The following is a 17,794-nucleotide window of genomic DNA, read 5'->3' on the forward strand; positions in this document are numbered from 1 at the left end:
GCTCCTGCTACAGCCTCCAGTCCCTGTGTCCATCCCAGCTGCACGGGATTGCAGGGAAGGGACACCCGGAGCTGCCTCCCTGCAATCCCTGCCCGACAGAGGCGGCTGCGTTTGTCAGAAAGCTCCCATTAGTCCTGCATGCCAGCTGTAATCTCCCAGCCTGAACACAGCAGCATCTGCTCCAGAGCCAGGATTATATAACCACAATTGGCCTGTCCAGGGCATGTTAAAGCCACGGGCAAGAGAGAGCCACTGGCTCCACTGCAGAGCTTGTCTTTAGTAAGAGCATTTCTGTGACTCTGCAAGCTCACACTGGTGTTTTTTTATCCTGGTGGAATCTGGGGGCTGTATCTCTTGCAAGTGTTATAAATCCTAAATTCCCAGTCCTGGGCTACAAGAAATTGAGAAGAGTTTTTAAAAAAAACACTTAGAAACAGTGACAGTGAGGACACACGAGGGAAACTCCACTGTGTCAGATTTGTTGAGAGGCTAAAAATATGTCCCTTTTTAGAGAGAAGGGAAAGTGACTGGCAAATAGAATTAATCTGAGACACTCTGAGGCAGATAGAGGGATTATACAGCAGCTCATTTAGGACTGCAGCATTCATTTTCAGTCACTCCTTTGCAAAATGCTCAGTGAGTCCTGTGCACCCAAAGGAAGGTCTCTGAAAGCAGTGTGAAGAGCCCAGGGAGGAACTCCAGCCCCATTATGCACAACTGCAAATCTCTGAGTAGAACATCATTAACTGTACCCAAGTGGCAGCCAAGATTAACTTGGCTGAAAGCAACCACAGCATAGAAACATGTAAGACTAAATTCAAGGGTGCCTCAGAAACTGTGGGGATAATCCACCACAACAACAGCTTTAGGCACGAGAAGCCAAAAGGTCCAGATGGAATTTTCTGCTGTCCTGTGGAACTGGTGCACAGGTTTTTAGTGGTTCTCTGTGTGCCTGTGCACAGCACACATGCACAGATATGCACACAACCTCTCCTTTCCTCCTTGGGGTGGTGGAAAACCCTCTCAGGGTGTGACCATGGTCAATCACTCAGCCTCACCCACCTCCTGCTCCTGCAGCCAGGGCTGCCACGTGGCTTCGTGAAGGAACGTGAACAAAATCTCAGGATTTCACACACCATCTCTCTCCAGGATGCTTCAAGCCTGAGACTGCAAAGGAAGGTGGTTTTACACAGCCTACCATCACAGGAAGGGGGAGTGCCCAGGGGAAAAGGCCAATCTGCCTGAAAACACACAGGTCACTGCTCAGGAGAAAGGAGCCAGGGGAGAAGAGCACCTTTGGCTTCCAGCTGCCACGTTGGCTCTTGGAGGGCACCAGCAGCACCCTCTGGTGACCTGAGCTGTCCCAGACAGCAGCAGCTACTGAGGAGAAGAGGTTGGACTCTGCAGGGCTTTTGCCATTAGTGGAATAAAGCATTGAAACTCTGACAGTCTGCTGGGGGAGTTTGAGGTCGGGGAAAAGTGATGGGGTAGGAGAAGAAAGAGCTGCACGCTGAGGCTCATAGGAGATGGGTGAAGGTTACCTTTGTGTAGTCATCCTGTACCAAGGCTGTCCTAGAATGCAGAGGTAGCTGCTTAAGCAGGTCACAGTGATGTGGGCAGGAGAGCTGTTAGTAGCTGCTGCCTGCCCCAGTTTCTGCCTGCAAAGAGCTGGTGAGAGGTGTTCAATGCTGCAGCCTCTTGGAGGGACAAATCTGTTGGTGCCTTAGAGGCTCCTCGGGCATGAGGCAGTGTCCTGCTATGAGTAACACCTGATAAAGGCATGAGCATCACCCAGAAATTCTCTCCTGCCCAAATATCCTTTTCTGCTGACCAGAGAAGCTGTTTGTTAATTCTTCTTTAACCTTTCAGGTGGCACAGTGCAACATGTCTGGCATGGGAAACCCCAGACAGCAGCGAGCTGAGGGTGTCCCTGGTGGCATCAGCTCCTGCTCAGGCATTAGGACTCCTGTGCCTCAGGGACTATCAGATCAAAATCACAGTCCTTAGTCCCAGCCTTGCAAAGCAGATAAAGTATGGACCAAAATTATCTGGAAAAATTGCCTGTGGCAAAGTTTATAACTTTGATTGCTGCTGGGTAAGTCAGTAATGTGCCATGAGATCATAAAACCATTCAGGGCCTTGGGAGGTCCAATGCCCTGCTCAAGCAGGGTTCACTCCAAACATTTGGTGTTCAGTCAGGTGGGTCAGAGTCCTGTCTCCTCAGTTTCAAATTTCAGCAAGGAAAGGGATGGCACAGGCTCCCTGGGACCCTGTTCCAGGCTGCATCACTCTTCTGGGGATTTTTTTCTCTTTTTACATGTAATTTTACCACAAATTGTGCCATTGCCTCTTAATGTTTTGTTGTGACCCTTGGGAAAAAATATGGCTCTATATTCTCATTAATCCCACATGAGGCAGGTGAAAACAGCAGTGTGGTGTTATCAGGTGCTCAGTCAGGACTGCTGATTTTGACTGACAGATCTGAGGTGGGTTTAGCTGTCACCATGGGCAATGGCACAGCGCAGTTTGCTGAAAAGTTCTTAGCAAGATTAAGCTTAAGAAGATGGTGATGTTGGTTCTGTACTCTGAAAAATTCCCTTTCTTTAGCCTTGCTCAGCTTGTTTACTTTGGAAAAGGGAGCAACAGGAGTGAATTTTACTCTTCCCTGCTTGCATTCAAAGCAGGATGTCTCCCCTTTGGGTTTTTATATCACTGGCTCTTATGTATTTAAAATGTAATAAATATTAGCCATAAAAGCACTGTCTGTTATCTTCTCTAATCTATTAATTTTATTGTGCCTCAATTTTTTGCTTAGTCTCTTCTTAAAAGGACGACAAAGCTCTGTTTGTTTTCCACCCTCCTGTAGGCCTGGAGTAACCAGAAAATATTGAAAATAGCTTGTACATATATGTTTGCATACACAGGTAGGAAATAACTCATCTTCCTTGCTCATGTCCAAAAGCAGACCCAGAGTGTGATGCAGGAAAGCTTGAATGGCTCAACTGGGTTGGCCAACATTTGGTGGAATTCATTCTTTTCCTAATGTCCATTAAAACTCCTCTACCCAAGGCATGTGAAGTCAGTCTGAGGACCAGGCCACTCTAGAAAATGCACCAGCTGGTCACCCTAACTGAGATGAGAAAAGTGACTTTGCAGCTCAAATAATGCTTCATCCATTTTTATATCATCATTACCTAACCATAGAATCACTCATGCTGGATCTCTGAGAGCACAGACTCCAATCATTAACCCAACACTGCCAAGTCCATCACTGATCCATATCCCCCAGGACCACATCTACAGAGCTTTGAAATGACTCCTCCACCCCAGTGGTGTTCCAGTGCTTGACAACCTTTTCAATGAAGAAATTCTTCCTATATCCAATCCAAACCCCCCCTGGTACAACATTATACTTTTTTTCTTCTTGCCTTATCCCTTTTTACCTGGAAAAAGACACCAACCCCCACCTGGCTACCACCTCCTTTCAGGGAGTTGTAGGGAGTAAGAAAGTCTCCCATAATCACACCTGCAGTTCTTGACACACTTGTGAGTGAGGCTGAGCTCTGGGTATGCTCTTCCTAAGGAAGATTTACAGGAGGGATCATTCAGGGGTTGTGGCCAGGGTGGTGAGAATTTCAGGGAGAGTGGGACTGACACAATGTGGGTGCTTTTCTCTCCAAGTTTGGTTGTCTGTGGAAGAGGCTTTCACTGAGTTGAAGAAAAGTCTTTTGTTCCAATTATTAAGGAGCTGAAAAACTCAAATCATCCTTTCAAGTGTGAATTACCTTCCATCTGCAGAGGGGTGTATTCTGCTGCCAGGTCACCTCCCTCTGGTGGGTGAAACTGTGGGGGAGGTCTGCATGAGTCACTGCTGGACCAGCATCCCACTGATTGAAGTACCTCAGCAGAAAAGCTTCCCAGAAAAATGCAGGCTCTATGGAGGGGTATTCTGCTCTCTCCATGTGGGGAATCTTTAAAAAAAAGTGTTTTGAAGGGAGAAATTTTAAATACGAAATGGGGAAATTTTGGGAAAAGACCAAGATTGTGATGTGGACATTGCTTTCACATTGCTCTCCTCATTCACAAAGGGTGAAGCTAAAACCTGCTTTGAAGTTCTAACATTGGAAATATGACTAATTGAAACTGAAAATTTTATTTAATTTTAACCCTAACTCTTTAATTCAGAGGCTGAAAAATCCTGTTGGAAGTCCCCTAAAATAGCAAATCTTCTCTTCCAAATTCTCCATTTGGGGTTTCATGCGAGTTAAGAAGACTTTTGTTTCCATGCAGGTGGAATACTCCAAGTATTTTTGAGAGTCACAGAGCTACACAATCTCTGCCCCAGGATAAATGTAGAAACCTGAACTCACAGTGCTTAGGTCAGCAGCCTACTTCTGCAGCTGGGGATGGAGGATATTATTATTTTGAGTGTGCCGTTATTATTTTTAGTTCACGTTGCCTTGCCACCTTTCTCACCTGCTTAATCTGATTTCCAGCTGCTTTTGCAGATGGGGTGATGCACACAGCCCCAGAAGTGAGCAAGAGCCAGCTTTACACTGCTTTATTTACCAGCCTCTCCTGACTGCTGAGCTGGCTCTTTGGGTGTCTGCTTTGCTTGGCCTGCAGGATGGAACTGCCCACATCTCTGCTGGTACAAAGCTGCTCCCTCCTCCATGGAATATCTCATTCCTGCCTGGACCTGTCAGGGAGCACAAGGCTCTCAGAAGGAGTCAGAACTCCTGGCCAGCTCCATCAGGGTGCTGCAGAGCCTGGCAGGCGTTCTCAGCAGGTACTGCAAGGCAGGGTGATCCTAACACTTGTGACCCAGAGCCTGTCTCAATGAAAGCAGTTTTCTTCTGGGTATGAAGCAAGAAGAAAAGAAAGGAAAATATTTCCCAGCAGGTTTGAAGGAAGAGGGCAAAATAAAGCCCTGCTAGAGTGCAGGGCCTGAGGTTGGCTTCCTGTCCAGAGCCGAGTGATTTCCTTTTTAAAAGCTGATTAATCCAAATGCTTTTCAATTTAGAAGGCAGAGATCAATCAATAATTATCCCATTTAATCCCAACATAAATCCTTTAATTTTTTTTTAATTAAAAGCAGCCAAGCACCACTGGCTGGGATACACCAAATTGCATTAAAACCCTGGAGTGCCAGGGGAGAGGCACAGGCAGCAAATTGTGCATGTGATTTTCTTCTTTCACTGCTGGGTTTAATGGCCGTTCTCTCTGCCTCCTGGTAGAAGATGATGAGCTTGGGATGTGTCTGGCAATGAGGAGGCAAATTAGACATTTCTTCCAAGCATTCAATGACTCACAAATCAGAGAAGTGTCCCCTTTCTGGAAGGAAAGCCAGGAAGGGGAGAAATTTATCAACACCTCCTTTCCTGCAAGTGTCCTCCAACAGAGATTAAGGACTTCAGCCATCCAGGATCCATGAGATTTAAATTTCCCAGCTGCATTTGAGCAAGACTCAGGGATCTCCTAAACCTGCCTCTTGGTCTGAGAATTGCCAGGGAACCTAATACTAAAGTACATCCTATTTATTACCTGCCTGCCTACAGCAGAGGCCTCTTTTCTTAGTAATTATCACAGTGTAATTGTAGGTCTAATCAATTGTTCCACCTAAACAAGGGCTGTACCTCAGCTGTCGTGAAACTGCACAGGCACCATGCCAGTAAAGGCTACATCCACAGGATGTACAGCAAATGCCTTTGTTTGCAGCCTTCATTTGGTGCCAATTCTCAGATACAACCAAGTTCTACCTCTGCTGGTCTAAGTAATTAAGCTGGAGTCACACCTTTCTTCTTTGATGCCAAGGAAATCTTCATGATATTTTTATCTAAGTATGCTCCTGCTACAGCTTCAATGATAAAATTTAATTAAAAGCCTCTCTAATTAAATCAAGCTGGGCTTTGTGGCTGTACCTGCATTCCCTGCTCCTTACCTGCTGCAATGAGTCATGTGAGGGACACAACCATTGGAAGGGTCAGAGGTTGGGGGGTCCTTTCTACAAACAAAAGCCTCCTGTTCCTCCAGCTTGATGTGAACACAAGCAGGGTTTTAAAAAAATGTAGGAATTGGCTGAAAATGGGGATGCTGCCTTTTACACAGCAGGATGGCAAGGTATCCCCAAGGCACTGGGCTGGAGGGGAAGATCTTCCCATTTGTTTCTTTGCAGAAGAAGCCTGGAAGAACCCTCTGTGACTGACTGCAAGACAGAAATGAAGAGAGAGGATCATAAAAGCAAACAGACTCAAACCCATGAAACATTCCCCCTGGCTTGTAGAGCAACTTTCAATGTAATATGGCAACAATTTTTCTCCAACCCTAATCTGATGGCCTTTTAAAGACTTCTTTGGATTTTAAAAGGCTGTTCATATTGAGTTAAAAATATAAAAAAGGGCTTTGCATCACTGTCCAGTAACAGCAACTACAGAACAAAGGACCCTTATTTAAATACCTCCTTTGTGCTCTGCTTTTGAAGTATGGGTAATTTAGATTACTCTGTAAAAGCAACCTTTCCTTCCTTTCTTGCAGTTTGAGGGTTTGTTGCAGTGTGATGCAATATCCTATCTTAGCTATCCCAGCCCTTTCCCAGGTGTGCCAATACCCTCTCCCTTCCCCTCCCCTTGCCTCCTGCTAAGTGCTGTCCAATCTATCTTAACATTCCAGCAAGGGCATCGTCTGATTGGCAAAAGTTCAAAAGATGCCCCTCAGCCCTGGGGTCATTGGGCTACCCAGGTGCCACTTCTCTCCTGAGCCTTCCCCCCTCCTTCCTGGTTGGTGGCACACCTACCGCTTCCCTCCCCTGTCCCCAGGGCTTAAAAGGACCCTGGGACCATGTGGTCGGGATTCTGTTGGAGCTGTTACAAGATTCAGAGACCTGTGACCCTGGAATAAAGCTCTGGATTAAACCCTCCAGCAGAATCCATCTCCTTTTTCCCTTCACCATCGCCTAAAGCCCTTCCACCAGAGGTAAAACTGAGTTCCTGCTTGCCTGGACTTGTTCCAAATGCCAGCTGCAACATCCAGCCAGCCAAAGGTGTCTCTGAGGTGAAAGCCACCTCAGTTGCCACCTCTGGTCCAGCACAAGGGTCAGACGAGCCCAGGCACGTCCCACCCGGTTATATTGGGATCTTATTCCAGTAAGGGTTTATTTTCTGCCAGCTGTTCTTTGAAAGCCTTTCAATAGAGCAAAGTTTAATTATCCATAGAAAAGAAAAAGAGAAATAAAAAGCCTAGTTATTTTGAAATGATTGAGGCTTTTCAGAAAATAAATTGTCAAATAATGTCACACCTGGGGAAAGTGAAAGCTCTGGTAGAGCCATGCCATGCAGGCATCCCCTGCAGTGCTAGGCTTTACCTAAGGAGTACTCTGGGAATGTTTTGGATTGCAGCAAAGGCTACAGCATCACAGAGCTTTGCATTGTGGGCTATTAGGGGTGTCTTAAAGATCAAGTCCATTAATTTGAGTATTATGTGCTGGCCTGGCCTTCATCTGTCTCAGCTCTGGAACATGACATTACCCAACACGGCACCTGCTGGAGTGGCTCAGGATGAGGCTGTTTCAGCAATGCTTCAGTGGAATGACCTGTGGGAACAGACATCTGACATCTCCACATGTGTCAGCTCCCTGAAAGGAAAGTGTGAAGGGGAATTCAAAACTTGTTGGTGGTGTCTAGTGCCATCACCAACGTGTAGAAACAGAGCTGTGGATGTTGGAGGAGGGGTTGGGCATTTTTCATGATGTTGGCATTTCAGCTGCTTTTGGAACTGCAGGGGGTGGCTGGGAGCAGCAGAAGCTATCAAGACCTGTGGTCAAGATGCCAAACATGATCAACATCCAAATCTGCCTTCCCTAACCTTTGGGCCTGGGCATGTCTGGGCATTCCCTGGACATCCTGATGCTTGTGAAGGCTGACCTAGAACAGAGGCTAGATGGAGCTAAAGAATAAAGTAGGGATTTATTGAGAGGCCTCAATGGATCCACCTTGCACAGCACAACCCAAAATGGCCACAAAAAAATGGATGCATGGTCATGGGGTCTCACACTTGTATAAGTTTTTTCCATTTGCATATTGGAGTTAATTGTCCAATTACAGCTTTAGCCCATGAAGTCCCATCCTTGTTTTCTCTCTTTGGTCCACCATTGTTTGTGCTCTTGGGCCTGAGATTTGGATCATTTGTCCTTGGTCCCCAGCTAGAGAAGGAATTGTTTTGTCTCCCTGCTCTGTGCAGAGAGCTCCCCATCCCCTGATGTGAAGCCCAGACCCACACATTAAAGCAGCACAGAATCTGAAAAATATAAAAGCTAAAACCTGAGGCATCAATCCCACTTCCCTGGACCAGTCCTTTGCTTCATGAAACCTTCTCTTAGATCTGCCTGAGCAGCAAGTAGTTTGGTTTGTAGTCACTCCACCCAAGTTTGCTGCATGTAGAGCCACCATGGCTCCTCTTTTTGAGTTTTATGTTGAGGGTGGGAATGGGAGACACCCCTCCAAATTCTGTCCAATCAGCAGTCTGTGTCTCCTCCAGTTTCCTTCTCAGATCCCTCAGGCCCCAGAATTAACAATTCTGCCAGCTCTGGTGGCTGGGGAGTGTCCCTGGGATGGACTGCACGTGCTGCTGTCATACTGAGGGTGCTCTGCAAACTCATGGTCCCTTATCAGCACAGCAGCACCACAACAACACCAGCACTGGGTTTTCTCAGCTGTGTTTTGAGGATACCAAATGTGGGTTTGTGTGGTGGTGTTTGCAGGGGTCCCAGGATGAGGGAAGAGATGAGAATCTTGACTCCATGTTTCAGAAGGCTTGATTAATTATTTTATGATAAATTTATATATGAAAAGAAATTGGTATATTAAAACTATACTAAAAGAATAGAAGAAAGGACTTCATCAGAAGGCTTGAAAGGAATAGAAAGGAATGGAATGATAATAAAATCTTGTGACTGACCAGAGAGTCTGAGACAGCTGGACTGTGATTGGCCATTAATTAGAAACAACCACATGAGACCAATCAAAGATGCACGTGCCACATTCCACAGCAGCAAATAACCATTGTTTACATTTCATTTCTGAGTCCTCTCAGCTTCTCAGGAGAAAAGATCCTAACAAAAGGATTTTTCATAAAATATGTCCGTGACAGGTTTGGGCACCTGCTGCTGTGGGTAAGCAAGGAGAAGGAAGGATGTCCTGCTCTGAGCAGAAGTCATTGAGATTTGAAGTTTGATCAGCTCCTGGGTCACATCCCTGCTGAACTTGGGCTTGGCCTCTGCTGCAGCTTTTCCTTGTGCTCTTGTGAGCATCACCCTTATCACAGACAGCTCTGCAATGCCTCCGGAGCACAGCTGTCAACATCCAGCCTGTGGCATTCACATTCTCTGATAAAATCCCTTTGCCCAGGATTTTTCTCCTGGGAAGCTGAGAAACCTCAGAGAAAAAGGAAAACAATTCTTATCTCATTTGCTTCTCCTGTGTTTTGCTCATGTGGAATGTGTTTGGAGATTGTTTACCCACAGGTGATTGTTTCGTGGATTCTGCTGTAAGTTGTTTTCACTCATTGGCCAATCAGGGCCAAGCTGTGTCAGGACTCTGGAAAGAGTCAGGGGTTTTCATTATTATCTTTTTAGCCTTCTGTAGGTATCTTTTCTGTATTCTTTAGTATAGTTTAGTTTAATATTCTTTAATTTAATATAATATAGTATCATAAAATAATAAATTATCCTTCTGAGAACATGGAGTCAGATTCATCATTCTTTCCTGCCACAGGGGACCCCAAAAATACAATACCAGCCCTTGGACTTCTGATAGGGGGAGGGACCTGCTGGTCTCTTGGAGATAAGGACTGAGAGCTTGGTGTATTTGGTGCTCCCTAGGGATGCTGTGCAAGAGGGATTTTCCCCTGTGCAGGAGCAATGTGCTATAACCTACTACCTGCTAAATTTTCCAGGTGAAACTCACCAAAAAGACAAATTTTAGTCCTTTTGCACAATGTCTTTGAACTGCAGCAGGCACAGGGTTTGGCATATGAGGAGTTCAAGCAGTAAATCCACAGTTCCAGGGAAACCCATCTGTGGCTGGATCCACACCTTCAAACAAGGGCCACGTAAGCCAGTGGATGCTGGAGGAGAGGAGAACTTCACTGCACTCTGTGAGACACCTGGGATCTTGTCCTCCAGAGTGAGGTGGCAGCAGGGTGTTGCAAGAGAGGTTGGCAGCACCTGTATAGAGTGGATGTGGTGCAAACCCCAGGGCCACAAAGGCTGTGGGAAGGTTCTCTGGGGTCTGCCAGAGGAACACCCTGAGTGAATGTCCATTATCCACACTGGCTGGCAGCCAGGGATCTGGGTTATGCTGCTGCACACCAGCACTGACAGCCTCTCCCTACCCTTCCAGCCCAGCGCATTAGGAATGACTGGGAAGAGCTACCACACAGCACAGGCCATAATTAAATATCAGCCCTGTCAGAGAAGCCACATGGAAGGAGATGCACAAACCCATTCTTTATCCTTTAGCCTAAAGCCTATGGTTTAGGTAAGATATGAGGAAGAATATTTTCCTTTTTTTTAACTTTGAGGGAAGTGAGGCCCTGGCACAGGGTGCCCAGAGAAGCTGTGGCTGCCCCTGGATCCCTGGCAGTTTCCAAGGCTGGGCTGGATGGGGTGCTGAGCATCCTGACCTAGGGAAAGGTGTCCCAGCCCATGGCAGAGGGGCTGGAACAAGATGATCTTTAAAGTCCCTTCCAACCCAAACTATTTGATGATTCTGTGTTTCTATGTCTTCTAAATGAGTCCCTGCTCCATGTATGTTATTATTAATGCTTTTTCCTGCCACTGTCCTGTGGTAAGACAAGCTCTTACAAGGGCAGAAAGGAACCTCCTGTTTCACAATCATGAGTATCCCTGGGGTGTATCAGAGTGTGGGGCAGCCTCAAGTTACCTTTGCCCTGGCAGTTCCAGCATCTTTTCACTTTTTAGCATGTTTCATTAATCAAAGAAATCCTTCTACTGTGTGTGTGACCCACTCTGCAAGGATATCAGATAAGTTGTTAGTGAATAATGATGTTAATGAGTTACAGTTTCACTGCTTCTGGTTTTGGATCCCTTTATTGCAGCCCCTCAATATTTAACTTGTGTTGAGCTGGAGAAATATCCCTGGGTCTGAATAGCAAATTCACATTTTAATTTGCCTCTTGCCTCAGTATGGATTGTAAGCTTCAGAAATGGACTTTGAAAAAAAATTATAATTTTTCTTGCTGTAGTGATCACACCTGCCTTCAGATTATGTTCAGTGACTGACACCATGGCTGTGTAGAAAATGAGGACAGGAGCTGATGTATTCTGGAAAACTGCCTTATTCCTTTGTAAACCTTATATTTTCATATTATTCAGGAAAAATGTGAGGGAGTGAAGTTCAGAGCAAAATAGTATTTCTAAATCTGCGTGGCAGTACAAGGGCTGTGCTCTTCTGGCATATTCTTGGTACCAAGCTAGTGAAATCCCTGTCATTTGTCATCCATCAGTAAAATTTGTCCAAGTCCTTCAGGTTGCTTCTTCCACAGCACTGCCAGTATTTTATGTAAAGGACTCAGATTTGTGGGCAGAAACTCAGGACAATGTCCTATTTTGGATTTCTACACATACAGCTGAGGGCAAAGCTTGTTCTGCCTCTTGGTCCTGGGGTCATCTCCGTTCCAGTCAAACCCCAGCTGCAGTGGGAGGGCTGCAGGACACAGTCCTGTCCCCACATGCCCCTCTAGGCTTGTTAGAGAAAATCCCTCTGTGGGATGGGGATGTGGAGCTGCTCCCTGGTCTCATCTATGGCCAGGCCTCCCAAGAATGGGCTCAGCCCAGAGAAGACTTTTGGATGCTACTGGTGCAGGCACCTCATTCAAGAGCCATTAGCAGCAGGGCTGTGGGAAGATTTTGACAGTGATAAATTGCTCACCTGGCAGGACAGGGTCTCAAATCTCCTGATCCTTCTTCATACTTGTTTCAGGTTTTGCTTTCTGCAGCAGATTTGGGCAGGAACAGACTTGTTGAGTTTGTGAGGTCCCCAGGACGAAGAAGGAATTGAGAATCTGACTCCATGTTCCCAGAAGGCTGAATATTATTATATTATATTATATTATATTATATTATATTATATTATATTATATTATATTATATTATATTATATTATATTATATTATATTACATTATATTACATTATATTATATTACATTATATTTATTATGGAATGCTATACCAAATCTATACTAAAGAAAATCAAGGATACAGACAGAAGGCTTAACAAGAATGAGTAATAAAAACTCATGACTCCTCAGAGCCTCAACACAGCTGATGGTGATTGGCCATTAAGTAAAAACAATTTACATTAAACCCATCAAACAATGACCAGTTGGTAAAAAATGTCCAAACCACATTCCAAAGCAGCAAAACACAGGAGAAGCAAGTAGATAATTATTGTTTTCATTTTTCTCAGAGGCTTCTCAGCTTCCCAGGAGAAGAAATCCTGGTGAAGGGATTTTTCAGAAAATATGACAGTGACACAGATTTCTTTCTTTCCAGTCTTTTCCCTAGGACAGGCTTGACAGGATAGGGCTGGAATACTCAACCTTGATATTGCTCTTCAGGCTGACCCAAACACAGCGAAGGAAAACTGTGGATTCCCCATCCCTGTAAGTGTTCAAGGATAGTTTGGACAAGGCTTGGAGCAACCTGGTCTAATGGAAGGTGGGGGTTGGAAATTGATGAACTTTAAGGTCACTTCCGAACCCAAACCATTCTGTGAGTCTGTGATGATTCTATGAAATATTAATAAATTGGGCAAATGTCCCTCCACAAAAAGCTGTTGCTCAATGACCTTCCTTGTGCAGCCAAAGGTGCGGAGCACTGCAGGCAGGTGTGAAGGAAGGTTCAGAGACCTGAGCCTGGCAAGGGCTGGGTTTGGGTCCTGGTGGAAACCCCACAGCTGAGCACCCCTGGAAGCACTGGCAGCCTAAAGCATGAGCATGAATTTTGCCACAGATATATTCAATCTAAAATCAGCTAAAATCAGCTTGCACCCAAGCTTAGAGTCCACCCCAAGGCTGGTTTGCCTTGGGATGCAGCTCACACAGCTGAAACATTTCTGACCATGTAACCCTCATGCCAGTGCCCCTGTACAAAAGGGAGAGGTTAGGGAAAAGGAAAGCTGAGCACTGCCTGCCCATCAAAATCTCCTTTCACTGAGAAATTGACTCTGCACTGAAGCCATCTGTTCTGAGAAGTGTTTGCTTGTGATTAACAAGTTTCAGTCTTGTGAGGAAACCAAATCATTTTATTAAAACAAAACCAAGCAAAACAAAACAAACCAAACACCAGAAATCAAACCAAATCAAACCAACTTTTTGAAAAGGAAAAAAAAACAAACCAGTAAATATTTTTTGGGGGAAAAATCATAATTATTCTTAACTTGTGTGTAATCCATATGTTTAGGAATATCCTCCTGCCCAGCCATGAGTGATTCCAGCCCCGGAGAGCATCCATCTCCATGGGATCCCATTCCCCTTGGCTGCTGGAATTACAAATACAAATGCTCCTAAATTATGACTGGCTCCCACTTTTTTCTCCTTTCCTGCCCCCAACAGCAGGGTGGAAAAGGAAACAGTATTAAATGGAAAAAAAAAAAAAAAAAACCAGAAAAAGTTCAAATTCTCTGTTACTTTTTTTCTATTGTTTCTGACATTTCAGCATCTGCAGGTCACATTTTCAGGCTACAACATGAACAGCATTTTCTCCCGTGTAAGACAAAATACTTTCTTTTTCAAAATCCTTCCAGAGGAAATTGTTTTAAACATCTCATCACTACATTCCCAAAGCCAGGACTTTAAGGAAGACACAAGCTACAGCAAAAAAAGTAAATTTAGGAGCAAGCCCTAAAAGGGGGTCTTCCTTCATCTGTGGCTCTCCCACAGACCTAAAGGTTTTTATCACCTCTCCCCAAACTAGGACAGACCTCGTTTTGCTCACTGAAATAGTTTTATCCCTTTATTTGGTATCTGAAATGATTACTTTTAGCATGCAGTGACAGTACAGCATGACCACACCCGCAGGCACTCTCTGCCCTTGGGCTGCCAGCATTTTCACAGGATGCAGAGGGAATTTTTCCCATTTTAACACTCGATACCCTGCTCCTGGTTTTGCAAACATGTGCCAGGGCCGACACAAATATGATTTGCATCCAGTAACCTTTGTGCCTGAGCCTCCTGAGAATACATTTCTCATCTCTGTATCACCCTGTAAAATACTTACAGTGAATGGGCAGTAATACACAGATATTACTCCATGGAGCAACCATCTGATATGTAAAGTCAGGAGTTCAAAGAGGATTAAGGATTGCTGGCAATGAGCAAGCTGCATTGCTTGTGGATGTGGAAGCAGCCACAGCTGCTCTCACTTTTCAAGCACTGGAATTATTTCAGCGTCAGGAGAGGATTGCTCTGGAGTTTTTCCCTCTCCAAAAGCCATTGACCCATATTTGTTGTGTTTGGCAGAATGAAAGGTCGTGGGGTGAGGGAAGGTGTCCTGCCCAGCAGACATGAGGAAGCTGTTAGCCACTGAATGGGACAAACCTCACTGCACGGCTGCAAGGTGCAAGGCAGGCTTTCTCCATCTGGAAACCTTCCTTGTACTCCAATCAAAACAGGTGAAGGATTTCCCATCCCATTCATGTCACCCCTCTCACGACCACTGGCTGCTTGTTCTAGTATTTGGGCTGTCACACAGACAGGCTATTCTGGCTCATTTCAAATGCATGTCTATTTTTACAGAATAGAAATAATTAAGAACAGAGGTGATAGCACAAGAAAAAAAATACTACAAGAGAAATATTACTTGGATAGTTATGTGTACTCAAGAGAGCTGCTATTTGGGACTATTATAACAATATATATATTTTTTCAATCTAAAGAGGTGAAAGATTTCCCATCCCATTCATGTCACCCCTCTCATGACCACTGGCTGCTTGTTCTAGTATTTGGGTTGTCACATCAGACAGGGTATTCTGGCTCATCTCAAATGCATGCCTATTTTTACAGCTAAGAATAATTAAGAGGGCAGAAGTGATAGCACAAGAAAAAGGTACTTCAGAGTAATATTACTTGGACAGCTATATGTAGTCAAAAGGGCTGCTATTTGGGACTGTCATAACAATACATATATATTGTTATATATATTGCTATACATATATAACAATATATGTATATATTGTTATATATATTGCTATATATATATATATCTTTTCTATGTTGTTAATAGAATAGTAGACACAGGTAAAAACCTCTTGGATGCCCTCTCCATATCCTGTCTTCAGAGCACCATTTAAATTCTTGTGGATAAAGTAGGGCGTCTGGAATTAGGACCACCTCACAAGACATGAGAATTGCCTCTTGCAGAACCCATAATTATGGGAACAGTGATATAGATCCTAATTAGCATGAGCAAGTATTACAAACACCCACTGGCTGCTGAGGAGAAGGGCCATGGTATCTCAGAGTGCCATTTGTTCAGGAGGAGCCTGGCTAGGTGACAGCTGCCAAGGCAGGGCTCATTCCTGCGTGGGTTGCCAGCTCTTCCCATCCTCCCTTCCCCAGCCCCAGGGATGTGCCCCCAGCTCCCAGGGACACTGCCCCTCTCACCCCTGAGCCAGGGACAATGAGCCTTTCCAGCCCAGAGATGCTCTTGGTGCCAGGACAGGCTGCTCCCAGCAGGGAGTGGTGGCACAGGCTGGCCCAGCAGCTCATCTGTGACATCTCTCTTGCAGATGCAGCCAGACAAGAGCTGGTGCTCCATGCAGCAGCTGCACACAGCTGTCCATTCTCCAGCTGGGGTTTCCTGAGGGAAGGGTCAACTATGCAAGAAAAGCCACACTGAGGGAGGCCACCTCTTGCTTTGGTTGTGTTTGTGGTGTACAGGGCTACTGAACAGGCACAGTGTTGGGGAAGATGAAACAGGAAAGCCTTCTAAATATGATTGTCTGGCAAAAGATTTTCAGAATATGGAAACTATAAACGAGATTGAAATGAAAGCAAGCTCTGAGATACCTTAGTTACTGAACAACTGGAAAACAATGGTATGGCTGGCTGAAAGTAATCCCCTTTTGATGGAACAACACCCTCTGCTTGCAGACAGGCCCAAGGGTCAGAGCAGACCCTGCCAGCTTGGCAGAAGGGGCCCAATGAGGAGTTTTTAGGGTTGAAAATGTAACACAGTATGGTAATATAATGATTCTTATAGGCTGTATGTAAATGCTATAGGATTGGTACCTTGCACTAGATTGGTTAGTGAGAATTAGAATATTCAGCACAGAAGAAGATTTATTGTATTGTAACAGGAACCTCGCTCTCTTAGCTCTTGCCTCTTACCCTGTTTATTCTCTTACCCCTTTTACTCTCTTACCCTTTTACTCTCTTACCCTCTCATCCTCTCTCCCCCTCTCTTCTCTCAGTCTGCTCTGAGCTGTGTCTGGCAGCTCCCAGCAGGGCCCTTCACCCAGGCTCTTTGCAATAAACCCCAAGTTCCCCAACCTGGCCTCAGAGATCTCTCATCTCCATCCATCCTGACCGTGCTACCCCCCGACGCTCCGAGAGTACAGGCTGAAATAAGTTCTGCCAATGTAATAATGCTGGCTCCTGGATGCAGAACAGGGAGTGCAGCTGTGCTCATGAAGTATGGGACATTTTTTAAATTTAATCCTAGAATTAAACTTTGTGCCAGTACATGTAATCTGGAAATTTTTTGCCCTCTGTTACAACTCCTGCTGGAAAGCCCTTAACTGCCTTCATGGGATTAAGTTGTGGAAAATCTTAAAGGAATTAAAGAATTCACACATGGATCTTGTTTCCCTTTGCTGCTCTTTTTAAGGCTGAATAGCTGAGTGTTTGTGTTCAGGGATGCTCATGGCTCATGGGTTATGTCACTGCAATGCAGCCTCTTCTCCTTTGGAGCTTTATTTGTGATTGAGATTCATGTGAATGTAAACCCAGAATATTTGTTGTGGGACAGTTTTGCCTCTAACTCTGCTAATTTGCTTGGCAACAAGGAGTAATGGTAGGAGGAAACCCTCTAGAAGGCAGGTAAACCTTTTGTAGATCTGCCCAGTGTCTCCCCAATGTAATTTGGTTTAGCCATAGAGTGGCTCTGTAGAATACTCAATTTTAACCAGCTGCTTTGAGGTAGGGGGTGATGTGCCCTGGGTGTTGCAAAGCCATGGAAAGGCTGCTCCAGGGGGTGGTTGTCACTGGCAGAATCCAGGTCAGATCCTCTCTCTGACTTTCTCACCTAAAATGAGACAGAGACAGAACCTCTCAGCTCCACTGGAAGTCAATAGAAACAGGCAATTTCAGAGAGCAATTCCCCATGGACAGCCACATCAGGAGAAGATGGATCACTCTGCTGAGACACCTATTTCTCTCCATTAACTTAAAGACAGCCTGGAGCAATAGTTCAGACGAGGTCCCTTGGCAGCAGAGCCTCACCCTGGCTCTGTCCACCTTGTTGTGCTCTTAGAGAGGCCACAGGCACGGCCACAGGCACAGACTCAATGTCTGCTCCTTGTCCTCAAAGGGGCAATTCACCACAGCCACCACAAGAACAGCCTGTCCAAGTGGTCATGTCCAAACACAGGAGGGTCTACACTCATGCCCAGAGTTTGTTATCTGCCCAGCTAAATTGCTCCATTGGGGCTTCAAAATTCCAGATTTATTCTTCCAGGTCTCCGCTCCCAGCAGGTAAAGTAGGAATGATTTCATCTCT

The sequence above is a fragment of the Agelaius phoeniceus genome, chromosome 1, assembly GCF_051311805.1.
Source record: "Agelaius phoeniceus isolate bAgePho1 chromosome 1, bAgePho1.hap1, whole genome shotgun sequence".
Lineage (NCBI taxonomy): Eukaryota > Metazoa > Chordata > Aves > Passeriformes > Icteridae > Agelaius > Agelaius phoeniceus.